This window comes from Panthera onca, chromosome B3 (assembly GCF_046562875.1).
Source record: "Panthera onca isolate mPanOnc1 chromosome B3, mPanOnc1 haplotype 2, whole genome shotgun sequence".
NCBI classification, from domain to species: domain Eukaryota; kingdom Metazoa; phylum Chordata; class Mammalia; order Carnivora; family Felidae; genus Panthera; species Panthera onca.
In genome coordinates this window covers 30,490,350-30,507,839 of record NC_138344.1, presented here as the reverse complement: position 1 = coordinate 30,507,839, position 17,490 = coordinate 30,490,350, and the positions used below count along the sequence as shown (strand labels likewise).

The window sequence follows — 17,490 nt, the reverse complement described above, 5'->3', positions numbered from 1 at the left end:
AGGAGCTAGGGTCTGCAAGATCTCCCCACCTGGCTCTCAGCCCTATTCCCTGGTCCCCACCCAGCTAGAGCAGTTTGACCCTTGTCTCCCCTCCCTGCCCCTCCCCCATCAGCCCTGCCCCTCTTGACCCCGAAGACTCTTCCTGGCCTGAGCCTCCAGCACGTGAGCACTCTACAGGGAACCCAGCACTGAGTCCTCCTTCTGTGCTGCTCTGAGCTGGTCCCAGCCCTGACAGTCCTGCAGATGGTCTGGCCACCACTTTGCTCTCACAGACTCATGTCCTGGGATTTCTGGTTTGCTGGCTTAGCTTCCCTGGTGCTGACTGCCTTCCCATGAGTGTCACCTTGCTATGGATCCAGCCCTGGCTGCCCAGACTGCAAATCGAGCCAGAGTCCTAGGTGCCCTGTCCTAGAAGGGGGCTTGGGGAAGATGGGAAGGAGGAAATGTTGTCCTGTTTGGAGGGAACCCCTAAGACTGCTGTGTGCATGTGGATACAACCACCAGAAACTGGGAGGGCCCAGGAGGTGGGTTTCTGGCTCTAGGAGATACTCGTGAGTGGGGTTCCTGGAGGGAGTGTTTCCTGGAGGAGGTGCTGGTGCCCAGTGGGGGCCAGTGAGGATGTGGAGGAGGTGACTTGGAGGGGGAGGTCCTCACCAGTGGGTAGAACAGCGTGAGTGAAATTGTCCTGGGTGCCTACTCTGCTGGGCTCTGTGCCAGCTTTGTACCCTGCCCTGTACAGCCTTCGGGTGACTATTATTAGCTCCATCTACAAGATGGGGAAATAGAAGTTCAAAGAGGCTCAGGGACTCCCCCAGGGTGACCTGCTGTCACCAAGGCATTGTCAGGCCTCTACCCCAGGTCTGGCATCTTTTCAGGCTCCTAAGTGGAGGGAGTGAGGGAGAGTCTGAGGAAGAGGGGGAGGGAGGCTGGCGCCCGCCAGAAGCGTCAAACAGCTGCTGACTGTGACTTTCCGGGGAGGGGGTGTGGATGGGGGGTGGCTTTCTGAGTTGGTCCTGTTCCTCCCTCCCTCCCCCTCCCGTGGGAGAACCCTCACGATGAGAGAGGTTCCCGCCGCGCCCCCTCCCTGGAGAGGCCGGCAGTTTGCCTTTTCAGAGGATAATTCCCCATTATACAGAGATATTTAGCCTAATAGAAGCCGACAGATCATTCAGGGCAGTAATGTACTCCGGCTTCAAGCGTTTAGTTTCCTCGGCCTGAACTCTCAGATTAAAGGCTCCTTGCTCGTGCCCGCCCCACAACGATGCCTGTGACCTTGACTGCAGTGATGGGGTAGGTTTCTCCCTCCCTCTTTCCCTCCTCCTTCTTTGCTGGCTTCCTCCTCCCTCCCTCTCTCTCTCTTTCTTGGGGAAAAAAAAAGGTATTTTCCTTCTTAAATATTCAGTCGAGAGGCTGTTGCTTAAACCCTGCATGCTCTGGGGACAGGCAGATTGTGCTTGACTGCCAGCGGGGCACGGGAACACCTGGCTGGCCCAGAACACTCACTCAGCCACATGGGGCCAGCGGGTGTGCTGAGCCTGGTGGGCAGTCTGGATGCTGGACCCTGTAGCTGGGCGTGGGCCCATGGAAGCCGGGCAGATGGTCTTCCCCGTGCTGCGACTTCTCCCCTTCCCCCTCTGCCCACCCCCTGCCCTTGTCCCGGGGCTGGCTCCCAGGGGCCTGGCCCAGTACCCTCAGTGAATGGGAGATTCCTAGGGCAGGAGGTTTCATCTGATCCTCGGGCCTGGACATCCGGGGAAGGATCTAGGGAACACTAGTGGCTGAATTTGAGGGGCAGATGGCAGCAGAAGTGGCGCCTGACAGCCGTTCATTGATCAAGAGGGTGGCTTCCGGAGCTGTCTCTTTCTGGCCCCCGCAGGATCCACTCGTCAATTCATCCATCCAGGCTGCCCTCTGTCTTTCCTTTGTCTTACCTTCTCACCCCTCTCTCTGCTGCCCCTGCCCCGCTGTCATCTGCTCACCAGGCTGCCTTTTTGAGCTGCCTTGTGCTTCTGTACAGGCAGCAGGGGGCATGTGAAAGCACCAAGTATCTGGATTCAAGCTGGTCCCGGGTTCAAACCCGGACTCCAGGACTTACGAGCTGTTTCTGTTCTATTTAATATTTTGAATTTGGACAAGTCCCTTAATCTCTCTGAAGCTTCATTCTCTCACCTGTAAAGTAAGAGCATCCTGAGGGCTCAAGGCATGATGTGGCGAGGAGTGGCACTAGGTCTGGCAGCCCTCCCGGGCCCCTCCCCCAGATGCTTCGGCCTCTCCTACCCAGATGCCCTCTGTCCCTCTCTCTGTCCCTCTTGGCTAGAAAAAGGGAAGGTGGTCAGGAGGGGTGCCTGGCAAGGCGGCCTCTGGTTCTCCCACTCACAAGCTGCCTGTGTAAGTATGAAGGGAAGAATGAGGCCGAGTTGGAGGGACCTTTCATGAGTTCATTTTCTGGGCAAAGCCTAGTGTATGGGCACAGGTCTGATTTGAAGGAATCAACTTAAGGGGCTGTGGCTGGACTGCCAGGGGAAGACAGGGGAGGATGTAGGAGCAGGGGCCTGTGTAGCCTGGGAGGAGAAGCCATCTGGGCTGGGACTCCCCTCCCAGGTTGCCCAGGGATGGGCAGAAAGAACCTGTAGCCATCAGGGATGAGGAGTGTTGGCAGCTGGATGAAACCCCAGGTGGAGGAGAAATTTCTGCACTTTCTGGAGCAGGGGTGGTGGGATGACCACTGGGGGTGAAGGAGGCGAAGTCCCTCTTAGGTGTTTGACCACAGAGGGAACCTGGGGCTGATGTGCTATGGGAACTTGGGCTGGTCCCGTTTCTTCTCTGGGCCTCAGTTTCCTCCTCCTATAAATGAGGTTGATCATCCTGTCCTGTGTGCCTCATGGGATGGGCAGAAGATCCAGGTAGAGAATACATGGGCATGTTCAGTGATCTATAATGTAGTACTAATGATAACTATCATTCTGGTCATTACCTTGCTTTCTTTCCACTCTGTGTGACACCCACTTTGATCCACGCAATCTAGCCCCGATTCATATGCTGAGAGAATTAAACATGGCTGAAAGCAACCTCTCCATTTAGTGCAAAATCTCCACCCAACATACATGGTCCCCAGACCTCCACTTGCATGCCCCCAGGGACAGGGAGCTCACTGCTCCTCATGATGGGCAAAAGACTGTCTCCCTAGAATCTTTTTTTCACTGGGCTCAGTTCTGCTCTCTGGGCCACATAAATGCTAAGTGTCTTTGTCAGAGGCTTAGAGTCCTGACCAGGCCCTTGAGGCTTCCCCAGGGAACCTGGGTTCCAGGCCCACCTCTTCCTGTCAAGGCCCCAGTCAGCAGATTTCACATTATCAGAGACCTTCTATATGGGTACATAGATGCCTGGGCATGGCATTCTGGAAGTAACTGCACTGTGCACTGTCTCCAGAGCTGAAGCAATGGGCTCGCCCAGCCTCTATGTCTCCTGGCCACCAGGCTCCATGGAGTCCACGACTAGAGTCCTTGGCCACTCTCTATAGTAGTGGTTCTTGGAGCTACTCACAGAGTTTACCCCAGGTTCTGGTAACTCTCTCTTATATACTGTTGTCTATTCCTAGGTCACATGGAAGGCTTTGAATAAGAGACCCTGCCTCCCTAATTGATCCCTCTTAGGCTGGACCTACCTTCAAGGCTCCATTCTAGTCTCTGCCAGAAAAGTTGTTCCAGGCAGGGCCAAGGACCAGCCTTGCTAGTGCCAGTGAGAAGCCTCCCCAGGAGCCAGTGTGACCTACTTTCCCACACTCCTGGATGTGGTTATTTAGCTAACCACTGAGTGACCCAGCCCATGGCTTTCTGCCTCCTCTGCAAGGATGTCACGAGGGCCTTGCTCATGGCTGGCTGGAATGCATTTCATCCTTTCAAACAGCTAAGAGAGGACATGCAGTTATCCCGCGAGATTCTGTGGATAACTGAAGTCAAACTTGCCATTGTCTTTCCTGTGTTCGGTGTAGCACTTCTAGAATTTCTATTAGAATGGATGTGAAGCCTACTGGTCTGAGCCCAAATTGGCTCTTTTAGCCACCCCCTCTTTTTCATTTATTTTTTAAGTTTATTTATTTATTTTGAGAGAGAGGGGGAGAGAGAGAGAGAGAGAGGGAGGCAGAGAGAGGGAGAGACAAAATCTGAAGCAGGCTCTGTGTTGTCAGCGCAGAGCCCGACATGGGGCTCGAACTCACAAACTGTGAGATCATGACCTGAGCCGAGATCAAGAGTTGGATGCTTAACCGACTGAGCCACCCAGGTGCCCCCAGCCCCCCTTTTAAAACAAAAGGGGAAGGATGCTAATATTTATAAATGCCAGTTCTTGACATATATCATTTCACTGACTCTTCATCACAGCCTTGTGTGGGAGGATTGTGGTTGCCTCTCAGAAGAGGAGGGAGCTGAGCCTTGGGAAGAGGCAGAACTTACTCAGGGTCCTGCAGCTAGCACGAGGCAGAGCTAGGGCTCCAAAGTCTGATTTTCCCCAGCCTCTGTGCTCACAGGCCCAGCCAGCTGAGGGTCTGCTCTGGGCCAGCCACCCGCCTCTCTTGTCCTGCCCGAACCTGTCTTCTTTCTTGGACAGTCTTGTCAGCCTGGGGGTGGGACCCAATCTCTGCTCCTCCCACATACCACACACAGGACCAGGGAACAGAGCAGGGGCTCTGGCAGAAAGATGCAGAAAGATGTGAGGCTCAGTATGGGCGGGGGGAGGGCAGTTTTCATGGCCCTTGCTCATCTGCTGTGTCAGTTTCTAATGGTTTAAGTTTTACTGGGGGGGTGGTTGTAAAAGCAGGACGTGTGTGTGGTAGAAGATAGGAGTCATCCTTGATTCCTTTCCTTGCCCACTCCCTCACATCCAGCCATCTGTGGAGGGGCTCTGCTACAGCACGCACTCCGAATCTGTTGAGTCCGCCCTCAGCTGGCCCAGGCGCCACGTGACCGGCAGCTGTGACAGCCAGCCCACTGGGTCCTTGCTCTCCTACCCGCGCCTTTAAACCCAGTCTCCACTCAGCAGCCCCAGGGAACTTTTCACAATGAAGGAAAAGTCGCAGCCTTTTCATCACACTGGAGGAGGGGAAGCTGAAAGCCCTTACCTCCGTCCTGAGGGCCCAGCCTCCCTCTGCTTCATTTCTCACAGTTGCCCACACTCTGTCCACCTCATGCCAGGCCCCTGGCCTGCCTGCTGCTCCTCAGAAACACCGGGCTCCTGCCCACCTCTGCTCCCCTCCTCCTCCTGTCCAAGGAGAGACGGATTTCTTATCCTGTAGGATATGAATATGTGAATTCAGGTCTGACGTCTGCAGAAAGACCTTCCCCTGACCCACCAGCTGGAGTAACCCCTAGTCCCACCCCAGGACCTCTGTCACACTACTTGGTTTGATGATCTTATTTGGACTTGTTGCTCTTTGCAATGAACTTGCTCATTTATTTGCTTATCATCTGTACCTCCACCCCCTTGAGAGTATCAGACTTGTCTGTTTTGTACCCCCACTCAATCCTCAGGACCAGCACTCACCCCCCCTCCTGTCCTGCCTATTGTATACCTAGAATATAGTAAGTGCTCAGTAAGTATTTGGAGAAAAAAATGAAAAATAACAGAAACATGGCAAGGAGAAATAGATTACACAATTGTGGATATAGGAGCAGTTAATAATGTCATGTGGGTGTGTGTGAGTGAGTGTGTGTGTGTGTGTATGTGTGTGTGTGTGTGGCTTGGAATCATCTGCTCTTTTAATGAGAGGGCTGGGCCTGAGCCTGAAGCACTACATGCATGTGCATACTGGTCACACACACACAGACACACACACACACACGCATGTGCACACGTATGTGTTTCCCTGTTGGGTAGCAGCATAATCTCTGGTGAGGTGTTTCACCTTTTAGGCCTCAGTTTCTCCACCTGTGGAATGGGGCTGCTGGGGCTGGAGGTGGAGGCCTGGATGCCACGGCCTCTGGATGTCAGCCCTTGCCTGTGGAGGGACACCGTGGGCAGTGTGCCCGCTGGCCTGCCGGGCTGTACTGAGAAGGCTGGGAGGTGTTTAGATAAGTCCGCTTGTCACAGGGCTGCTTCCTGCTGACCTCTGAGGTGAGGATCTCGCCCAGGCAGGAGAGAGTGGGGCGGGCGGGGGGGGCGGCAGGAAGTGGGCACAGAGGCCTGAAGACGTGAGCTTTGCTGCTAGAAGGTGGATTGCGTTCACAGTTGAGGTCTCTTGGACGCACCAGTAGCTTGACCTTGATGTGTTTTCATTTTTGTGTGCGTGCTTGCGTTTTAAAAAATATTTCAATACATTAATTTTATTTCTTGAAACTTTTTCTTGCAATTGCCACAGAAAGAATTTTTATGAAATTTAAAAGGGAAAACACACACACACACACCTGTATTTTCACCAACCCAAGACAACAACTGTCCCCTGCCTGCCTCCTTGCCCTTTTCCTGTGAAGACAATACTGGAACCTTGCAGAACGTGTTGGGGGGGGGGGGGATAGAAGGGGCTCTTGACCTTAGACAAGTTACTTCATCTCTCTATATAGGCCTTAGTTTCCTCATCCAAAAAAAGGTAATGCATCATAATTGTGCCCTCTTACAGTTCTTATGCAGATTACATGAGTCAACGTTTATAAAGCACTTAGAAAGGTGCCTGGCGCTTAGTATGTGTTTGTTAAATAAAAGGAGTAAATAAATAGAAAGGAAGGGACACCCATAATGCTGCCATCATGGCACGAAGAGGCAGCTGTGGAAGTTTGTCCTTAGGGTCCGAAATCAAGAGCTCAAGCCCTGACTCTGCCCTTAGTCCCCCATGTAACCAGGAGCACATATGGCTTCTTTAAGACTCAGCTCCTCCGTCTGTAAAATGGGTATGTCATCTGCACCCCATGAAGCTGCTACACAGGGTGAGGTGTAACAGATGCACGTGGGCTCAGTGAGCACAGGGCCCCTGCACACCACTGCAACCCAGCCCCCACCTTCATCCGTCTTCTCAGTTTTCTTGCTCAATATTGTTATAGCTCCGTGTTGCTACCAGCCTCCGTGTTTATCATTTTTTTTTTTAATTTTTTTTTCAACGTTTTTTATTTATTTTTGGGACAGAGAGAGACAGAGCATGAACGGGGGAGGGGCAGAGAGAGAGGGAGACACAGAATCTGAAACAGGCTCCAGGCTCCGAGCCATCAGCCCAGAGCCTGACGCGGGGCTCGAACTCACGGACCGCGAGATCGTGACCTGGCTGAAGTCGGACGCTTAACCGACTGCGCCACCCAGGCGCCCCTGTGTTTATCATTTTTAATGGCTGTGTGATATTCCATTGAGCAGAGGTGTCACAACGCACTTTGTCATCTCTATTGTGGGATGTTTAGGCAGCTTCCAGCATCTTGCTGCTATAAATAACCTTTCCGTGAACATCTCTGTGCCTGGAGCACTTCCCCTCTGATGGATGATTTCCCCAGGCAACTTCAGTGACATTCATTGAGGCTGCTTTATCGGGAGGACTGAGGGGCGGGCAGTGGGACTAGGAGCTGGGGGAACAAGGTTCTGGTTTTTCCTTTGTCTGTCTGGCACTCTCTCACACACTCTCTCTGTATGACCTTGAGCAAATCCCTTCCTTTCCCTGGACCTCAGTTTTCTTCAAGTGTTGTGGCCAGGGACTGAGAGAGGCTTGGTCCAGAGCTGTGCTGTCCCCTATGGCAGCCACTAGCCATCTGTGGCTGTTTTTATTTAAATATAAATTAATTGAGGGGCACCTGGGTGGCTCAGTCAGTTAGGCGTCCAGCTCTTGATTTTGGCTCAGGTCGTGATCTCACAGTTCATGAGTTCGGGCCCCATGACAGGCTCCATGCTGTCAGCACAGAGCCTGCTGGGAATTCTCTCTCTCTCCCTCTGTTCCTCCCTGGCTCGCGCGTGCTCGTGCTCTCTCCCCCTTTCTCTCTCTCTCTCAAAATAAATAAAAAATAAACTTTAAATAAATAAATAAATAAATATTAAATAAACTTTAAAAACCAGTTTCTTAGTTAGCCACACTGTGCATGTTTCAGAATCCAGTTGTGGCTGCCGGTGGCTACCACATTGGGCAGCACAGGTATAGAACATTCCCATCATTGCGGAAAGCTCTGCAGGACTGTGCCAGTCATCATGCCTTCTTCTGGAACTAAGAAGAGGGCAAACAGCCCTTAGCTCAGAGGACTCATTAAGGACCTAACAAGACTTAGTGGCTTTCCATAGGCCAGGGCCTCTGGTAGTGTCCAGAGTCTGAAATATCCATGTCCTGTGTTTTTCTCCAAGAGAGAAGCTGGGCAAGAATATGGGCCCAAGAGAGGTGGCCCCAGCAGGGGACAGTGCCCAAGGGAGGCCGGCATGAAGACAGAGTAGGTGGTCTCCTGATTTCTCAGCCGGGAGGGCAGCTGGAGGACAGGTGCCACAGCTCTCTGTCCCTGCCTGAACACCCTTGGTTCCCTTGGGTTAAGCGCTGTCCTCTCTGGATTCTTTTAGAAGTCTGGCCTAGAGAGCAAAGATTGCTGCCTCACTCATCTTGCCCTGCGCTGGCTGCCTGGGGCCCTAAGCCCGGTTCTGGGCACTCGCTGGGAGAGGAGCTGTGAGAAGCGAGCCCACGGCACCAGGAAGAAGCTGCTTCCCCCACCACCACCACTTGACATACCCGCTCTGGCCACACCTGCCCCCTCCTCTCCCCTTCCACCTTCTGCAGTTGCTTTTCTGCAGCCTGGAGGTAGCACGGGGGCGGGGGAGAGGTACCCAGGGCAGGGGAATAGAGGAAGTAAGCGAAGAGAAACTTGGCTGGCTTTGGTCTCGCCTTTGCCGAAGCGTGGCTGCCTTCTGCCCTGCCCCCGTGCCCAATGCTCCTCTGTCCCCATATGAACCCTACTGCTCACTCTGGTTTCTCCTATTTTCCAGAGATCCCATGGCCATGTCCTGGCTGCCTTGAGTCTGTGAGGCCACACAGCCTCCCACCTGCATCTCCAGGGCTCTGTCCCTGTCCAGCCCCTGGACCAGCTTCCGAGTCTACTCCTCACCCCAGCCCGGGGACGCCTCAAGCTTCAGGACTCAGTGGGGCACAGTAGCAGTCACGGTAGGTGGCGACCCCAATCTGCTCTCTCTTGGCTCCTGGGAATACTTAGCTGAGCCTTCTTGGTCTCTGGAATAGGAAGGATACCTTTCTGAACACCATATCTGTCACCGTATCCCTTTGGTTGCACATAGCAAAAAAACTTATTTCAATAAAATACAAGTATCAGCTCATGTAACTGAAGTATCCAGAGGTAGATGGGGCTTCTGGCAGGGCTTAATCCAGCGGTTCAAACAGTGTGACCAGGACCTGTTTTCTGTCTGCATTTCTCTGCTCCCTCTTCCTTGGTGGTGGCTCCACCTCTGTGAGCATTTCACATGACATGGTCACAGGATGTCTGCCAACGGTTTCTGGGGCAGTATGCTTCCAGGTTTAAATCTGGGGTCAGGGGTGGAGACAAAATCTGCTTTCTTAATAGAACAAATAAAAGCCCTGGGGTTGATCTCTTGGGCCCTATTGGCAGGATTTGGATCATCCTGACCCCTTTAGCTGGGTCCACAGGTCTTGGAAACTTAAAGGGACTGGGGGTCAGGGTCGGTCCTTCCCCAACCACGTGACCAGGAATGAGGACAGGGTGTTTCCCCAAAGGAAGCTTGGGGTCCTGCTGGTAGAAGGAGTTGCCCCCAACTGAGGGAGGCAAATAACAAATGATCGGTGGAGTCTCCCCAGCTTGGACAGCTTAAAGTCAGTCCCAGATAGATACAGATATGCTGTGGGTCCTTTGGCAGATCCCTGTGCCTCTCTGAGCCTCAGTTTCCTTATCTGACGATGAACCTCACCTGGCAGGGGTGCTATGAGAACTACTTGAAACGATGTGTGGGAAGCACTGGTGTCTACAGCAGGTGCTCAGTAAATCCTTTCCTGTGCCCCTTCCCTTTCTCTCCTGGGGAGTTTGGAACATCCTGTTTCCTTTAAACTTGGAAGGAGCTGCATAGGAAGTATTGTCAGGATCCCTAGAAGCAAAGTCTGAGACAAGGATTTGTGAACATGAGATTCACTGAGGGTGGGCTTTTGGGAAAAGGGAGGAAGAGAAGAAGTTGGGGCAGGTATGAGAGCCCCATGAGTGAGGTCGTGGCCTTGGGCTGGTCCAGGGGGCCCTGGTGTAGAGTTGACACCACAGAATTGTCCCCTAGACAAGGTGGCCAGGCGTTTGTACCCCTGTATCAATCAGTCACTGACTGTGGGCCGTGCCTGCGGTGCCTGTGGGTGGCCCCCATTTGCAGAGGGCAATTCTCTGGAGAAGGGGGTGCAGTGAGCTGAGGAGGGGCTCTGAGAAGGCACCACTTAATACAGGAAGGCAGGATCCGTGTCCCTGGCCTGGCCAGTCCTAGAGGAGCCCTGCTCTGCTGCCTCCTCTGGCTTTTGCTCCTCTGGCCCCAGACAGCAATGCCAGTCCCTTCCACTCACCTTTCAAGAATCTTTTTCCACCCCAGGCCTCCGTGTCCTCCCTGTGCCCCCTGCCTCTTCCCTAATCATTCTTCTTTCCTCCCTTCAACTTTAGTCAGTCATGCAGTTCCCCCACCTACTATGCCCTTCCTTGCTCTCTACCCCATCCTCTTTTTCAGGCCTGTGTGGGTCCCTCCCTCTCTGCTCACTGCTCCAGCCAATGTTTATCTCTTTTAGTCCTTCCTCCAGCTCCACCCTTTTTACAGATGGAAAGGCCAAGGCCCAGTGTGTACTTCCTCACGAATACTTTGTGGGTTCCTACAGCAGTGCCAGAGTGTGTTGCTCTCTTTGCCTTGGCCACTAGGAAGCTCATAGCTGGTTTGTGGCCCATTTCTGAGAAGTGCTGAGGATGCTGGCATACATACAGTTGCTCAGTCGTCTTCCCTCTGACTTCTCTCTCATTTTCTCCTTTTTCTGATTTCTTTTCTTATTTTTCAGCTTGTGCTTTCTCGGCAGCCTCAAACTCTTTTAGAAGGTGGTGGGGTATAAAGAACCAAGAGTGGCCTTGGTTAAAACATTCAGCCAGGGGCGCCTGGGTGGCGCAGTCGGTTAAGCGTCCGACTTCAGCCAGGTCACGATCTCGCGGTCCGTGAGTTCGAGCCCCGCGTCAGGCTCTGGGCTGATGGTTCGGAGCCTGGAGCCTGTTTCCGATTCTGTGTCTCCCTCTCTCTCTGCCCTTCCCCCGTTCATGCTCTGTCTCTCTCTGTCCCAAAAATAAATAAAAAAAAAAAAACGAAAAAAAAAAAAACAAACAAACAAACATTCAGCCAAATACTAGGCTTTCCCCTTCCTAAGGGTAGCTGGGGTGGGAGAGTCACCCCCAGGCCTAGGGCTCAGCCTGTCCCCAAGGAGACACCAAAGCCTGACCACGGTAGCCCCGGCATATCACCCATCCTGCCCTCCGTGGGTCGGAATGACATTGTTCTGCTTCCTACCCTTTTCCCTCCCCCCTTTTCATCTTATCAGAAGCTAATGAAAGAGGCTGGGAAACCCAATCCTCTGGTAATTAAATTTACTTAACGGGTATTCAAGTGGAGTAATGAGAAGTTTAATGCAGTGATTAGATTTTTCTTTAATTAATTAAAATGAGAACCATGTGTCTTGCCAGCAAACCAACTTGACCCTCTGCTTGGAGAGTAGCAGCCAGGGATGGTGGGGGGCTTGGCTGCGTGGCTGGGGGCTGCAAGGTGGATGCAGACCCCTGCCCTGACACCATAGTTCCTGGAAGTGAGCCTAGCTCTGATGTCCACCCAGGGCCGTCTCTGACCCCGCTCCCATTTCTGATCCCTGCGAGTGCCAAGACCAGGTAGGCCCCGAGTCTCCCAGGGCCGAGGGATCCAACAGTCCCCACACTCAGGCAGCTGAAAGTGGACCCAGAATGGAGGTTTCAGAGGGGGGTCGGCAAGCGTGGCTTAAAGCAAAGAGCACAAAGGAGGGATTTGAGGCACTGCGACAGATGGAGGCATTTTGGGATCACATTTCAATGCACGGGCCAGTGGACACCTTCACTTGCGTGTTGTCAGACCTGGGTTTACCTTCGTTGGCTTTATCAGGGCTAATGGAGTGAGGGCAGTGGGGTGGATAATCGAGAAATCTGAGATAACCCACAAAACACTTCTCCTTGACTTGGGAGTGCAGTGATGCCAGAAGGCTGACCATCCTTGCTGTGTTCCTGAAGGCCGGTTAGGAATGCAAGGAAGTACTCCCCCCACACCGGCCCCTGAGCTGCCTCTGCGGGGGTCAGGTGGTGGCTCGGGTAATGGGAATATGAGAATCCCGGCATAGCTGTCTGGAATGGAGCACAGAATGGTCCTCGCCAGGGTAGAGGGTGGGCATAATGAGGACTGAGAAGACAGGTTGCAGCTCCCCAGGGGCAGAATATGTTGTTTTCAAGCAGTGGGTAAGGCTAGGGGGAGTCCTAAGCCCTTCATGGTGGAGAGGCAGAGAACTTCCTTTATTGAGCCTTGACCCTACACCCACACTGAACCTTGATCCTGGGCAGACTGAACCTTGATCCCAGTCCTAGACTGAACACTGATCCCAGCCCCACACTTAGCCCAGCATTGTCACGCATATACCAGCTGAGTAACAGGTGCTGGGGTGGGAGGGGTGAGGGGCCCTATTTGTCCATCCTCACTGCCAGCTCTCCTGCCTGTGGGCAGGACTCCTGTGCCAGGCCCCTCACTAGTCCCTGGAATGGCCAAGATGAGTCAGACATGGTCCCTGCCCACAGGGCCGGTGGGGGAGGCGACAAGCAAACAGGCACTGAGTGATCAGAGCTGAGGTGGGGGAGGCCCAGAGGGCTGAGGGCCCAGGATCTGTACTAAGAGCTTCCTCTGAAGGCAGGTGGGAGGGGGGGGTGCTGGAGGCGGGCCAGTGGGGAGGCTGACACTGGTCTGCAAGAGGTGAAGAGGATGGTGCCAGTGGGGGGCAGCAGGGGTGCTAGGGTGAGTGATTCTCCCTCCCCCCCCCCCCACCCGCCCCCTAAGAACTGGCTGTGACTCCTCCAGGCCATCCTCAGCTCTGGGGGAACCAAGGGACTCATGTGTGGGGAGGGTTGATGGAGTGCCCGGCACTGGGCTGATAACGTTACCTTACAAGGGAAGCATGTTTATCCATTGCATGAGGAGGAAACGAGGTGTGCAGTGACTGGCCTAATGCTACACGGCTGGCCGGGTGGGGCGGGTTCCCAGTGCTCGCCTGCCTGCGGGCCTGCACACTGCTGTTCTGTGGTCTGCAGGGGAATGAACTTACCCTGGGGGGCAGGAGTCAGCTGACTCCTCCACTCCCACCTGGGCTAATACAGCCCCAGCACTGGTGGGGGCTGGGGGTTTGGTGCTTGAGCCCGGGCCAGTCAGACTGGCGTGTGGGGCTTCCTGATGCGGCTGGAGCAGGAGCAGGGAGTGAGGGAAGAGAGGAGGGTCCTGTCTGGGTAGGGGACTAGCTCCAGGAACGAGGGTCTTCTGCTTTCTTCACCCCCCACTCCTCCCCTCTGCTAATCCCTCCCTCTAGATTCCTCTTCCGGCCCATTTCCCTTCTTCTTCTTTCCTTTCTGAAAAACCAGGCCTAGAGAAACCACCCAGCCAGCTGCCCACTTCTCCCATGTGGGGGAGGGATCTGCTCAAGACCGTGGGGCTCTGCCTCTCTTAGGTCTTTAAGGTAGAGTCTGAAATCACATTATCATGAATGTAAACACAAGGATTGCATTTGCATACTTTTCCTGGCCATGCGCACACACCAGTTCATGCTGCACAGGTAGATGCGCCCAGGAAGCCACCCCTCTGTCCCAGGCACCATGCTGCCCCAGATGTGTTCATCTCTCCTCCCTGGATTCTGGGTGCGGTAAATCACTGCCTCATTTAATTCTCTCAACAGCCTGGGAGGTTATTTATACAGGTGAGGGAACCAGGCAAGGTCAGGAACTAGGCCCCAGTCACACCACCAAGTGCAAAGGTGAAGCTTGCCTGACAAGCTCAGATCCTAGGCCAAGCCACCCCTCCAGATTACCCCCACCTCGCCTCTGGGCAGTTCCCCCTCCCTCTTTCTCTCCCCAAACCTCCCCCCAAACCCCTCCGCATCCACTGCCACTTCGCTCCTTGCTGCATCCTCCAGCCAGAGCCAAGGACTCTTTCCCAGGGCTCCCCACACGTTCCCACCTCCAGGCCCTTGTCCAAGCTGTTCCAGGCCCCTGAATTCCCCTCCCCAACTCCATCTGCTCCAGCCCCCTTCGTCTTACTAGGCTGGGCCCAAATGATGCCACTTCTTTCATGGAGACACCCTGTCTGCTCTCACTCCGATCAGAAGTCACCCCCCCACCCCTGCCCAGCACCATCCTCCAGCTCTTTCCTCCCCTGCCCCCCCCATCTTAGGCTCTTGGCTTTCCTGTGTCTGACCTTGCATCTGTGTGAAAGGCAGGGCCCTGGCTTCCCAGGCCAGTTACCCCCAGAGCCTGGCGCACAGAAGCTGCACAGGAGGTAGCGGGGTCCTTGTCTTGGGAGGGGCTGCACCTCTACAAACTCATCCCTTTCCTCGGCAGTTCTGGCTCAGATGGCCTCTCACAGCAGTGGCCCCAGCCCCCTGAGGAGACCAGCCCCGTGGCCTGCCAGATGCTCACTGTAGCCCTGGCTGGTGAGGACGGGGGCAGGCTTCTGGCCCCAGCAGACCTCCCTGTGCCCAAGTCCTGGGGGGCGAGAACAAGGCAAACCCCACCTTTGGGGTTCACAGGAAAGTCTTGGGGCCACCAGGTACAGGTACCAGGGTGGTCCAGTGCTGGTGGATGGCTGCACGGGCACTCTGCCTGGCTCTACTCACTGGCTCTGCTGATGACTGGCTATGTGACTTAGAACAAGTCATGTAGTCTTCCCGTGCCTCAGTTTCCTCATCTGTTAAATGAGGTGATGACAAACCTACCTAGGGTTGCTCTAAGGATTAAGCGAGTCAATACAGTGTACAGCACATAGCACAGCCCTAACACAAACATACTGCGTGTGCGTCCTGGCAGTTGACTGTCACCATCACTATGGGAGGGAGCCTGGAGGCTGCGTAGGGCCCAGCATTCAGGGAGAGTTTCCAGTAGGTGGTGACACATGAGCACCAACTTGAAAGATGAGGCTCAGGGGCAGTGAAGGACATACCCAGACGAGGGAACCACACAGATGAAGACCCAGAGGCAGTTTGGGGGACATACGAGGGATCTGGCTGTGTCTAGACTTAAGGTTGGAATAGACCAGGAGGCGATCCCAGCTGGTGGTACACAAAGGCTGTGTCCTGAGGGACCCTGGGTCCACACTGAGGGGTTTAGTCCTACTGCCTGTGAAGGGCCATGAAAGGGGGTACTTTTTCCCCTTTCTTTCTTTTTTAATATTTGCTCATGCAAAAACATTGAAACAGTACAGAAGTGTGTCCTGTTAAGTATGGAAGTTCCCTCTTTGCCCTTAAATCTTATTCTGCCAAGGTCTGGTGTACCTCTTTCCAGAACTTTTTCTGTGCCTTACAAACCTATTTATTGTATATTACTTTTTTTTTAAAGATTTTATTTTTAAGTTATCCCTACACCCCTTGTGGGGCTCACACTCAACCCCAAGATCAAAAGTTGCACACTCCACCGACTGAGCCAGCCAGGTGCCTCTGTATATTACTTTTAAAAAAATGGAATAGTATTATGCACATTATTCCATAACTTCCATTTTTCACTTCCCAGTGTGTTGTGGGCATCTGTCAGTGTCCCAGCATACGGGTGTGTGGTATTTTTAATGGTTGCCTAATATTCCCTTGTTTGGACATAGTGTAATTTATGTAACTGTTCCTGGGTTGATGGATCTTTAGGTTGTCTTCAGTTTTTCACTCTTGCAAATAATGCTTCAGTGACCATCCTTGCGTATCTGTCTTGCTGACATGTGTAAGCATTTGTGTGGGATTGATTTCTAGGCATGGAATTGCCCGGGTGAAGGGTATGTTTATTAAATTTTGCTGGGTAGTGCCACAGTGCTCTTCCAAAGGGCCAGGCCAGGTTATGCTCCCGCTCTCAGTATCTGTGGGTGGCCATTTCCCCATGCCGTCCTCTGCACTGAACATTATCAAGCTTTTTAATTTTTGCTAATCCAGGAAATCGTCTTGCTGTGGTTTCAGCACTCACTTGCCTTCTCCCCAGCGAGGCTGAGCATCTTTTCATGCGGTTATGGACCATTTGTGTTTCCTCCTCTGTGAATTGACTGTTCATATCCTTTGCTCATTTTTCTTTCTTTTTTTCTTTTTCCTTTTTCTTATTGATATAAAGGAGCTTTTAGATTATTAGGAATTTTAAAACTTCTTGTCTGTTGTGCGTGTTGAAAATATTTTCCCTAGTCTGCTGTTTGTCTTTTTAACTTTGTTTATGGTCTCTTTGGCCGTATAGAAGCTTTAGATCTTTATTTAGTCAAATCTGTCAGACTTCTCCTCAGGGCTCGTGAGTTTCACATCCTGCTTGGCCAGCCTTCCTGGAAGGGTTTTAAGTGGAGGTCAGATGGGTGACTGGGTAAGGTCACTCTGATTGCCACTGTGAGGAGCACGGGTGGAGGGGGGACAGCAAGAGGATAGGAAGTAGCTGAGACCTTTGTGCTGGGGTGGGGGTAGGGGAAAACGGGGAAAAGGTGAGTTTGGGAAATATTCCGGGATCGACTGCCCATGATGATAGGATGCAAGGATGAGAGAGGGAGAGAAAAAGGACTTTGGGGTGATGCCCGGGTGTATGGCTAAATCGGGGACAGGATTAGGGAGGGAAATGCCTGCAGGTGCACATGAGTACTCACCTTGGCAGGAGCACGGCACATATGAATACACATACGCACACGCATGTACATGCTTCAAGTTCTGGAGATTGGTGTCTAGACTGTGGCTCCATGGAGGGGGTATAGTGTGGGCTCTACTCTGTGGATTATCTGTTCTCTGCCAGGTACTGTAGGCAGCATCACACACGCGCACTCTGTAATCTGAACTACCATATGAAGTATATTTTACAGATGAAGAACCAGACCCAGAGAGGTTAAGTAACTTGCTCAAGGCCACAGAGCTAGTAAGTAACAGAAAGGGGATTTTTCTCAACAACTTAGATCTGACCACCCAGACAGAATACCCACCAACATCATTGAGGAGCCTTTCATTCATTTCTAACCTGACCAACCCAGTTTTATCGGGACTCTTAGGATGAGTGCTGGAACCAGACTGCATGGGTGGGAAATGCAGCCCCATTCCTTACAAGCCAAGTTACTTTGCCTCTCCGTGCCTCGGTTTCCCCATTCTGAAAATGTAGACGATCACAGTACTCACCTTGTGGGGTGTTGTTGGAGATTAAATGTGTTAGCACCTATGAAGTGCTGAGCCCCCTCGGGGCTCATTGGATGCTCTCCACAATGACTCCGATGATGATGATAGCAAGGTGTTCACCTCACCTGCATCTGTCCCTCTTTTCA

At 53.0% G+C, this 17,490-nt stretch overlaps 1 protein-coding gene across 4 annotated transcripts in view; it reads left to right on the top strand.

Annotated features, from left to right (window-relative positions):
* LINGO1 (leucine rich repeat and Ig domain containing 1) overlaps window positions 1-17,490 on the top strand; it is a 195,239-nt gene that overhangs the window by 110,158 nt on the left and 67,591 nt on the right. For 2 of the 4 annotated variants that reach the window (XM_060617980.3, XM_060617977.3), the window contains one exon: window positions 8,926-9,100. The exons of 1 other annotated variant lie outside the window; for it this stretch is intronic. The gene's annotated coding sequence lies outside the window, so the exon portion shown is untranslated. Of the gene's footprint in view, window positions 1-1,130; window positions 1,291-8,925; window positions 9,101-17,490 lie in introns of those variants that run through there. One more of the 4 variants, XM_060617979.3, reaches the window with a different exon arrangement.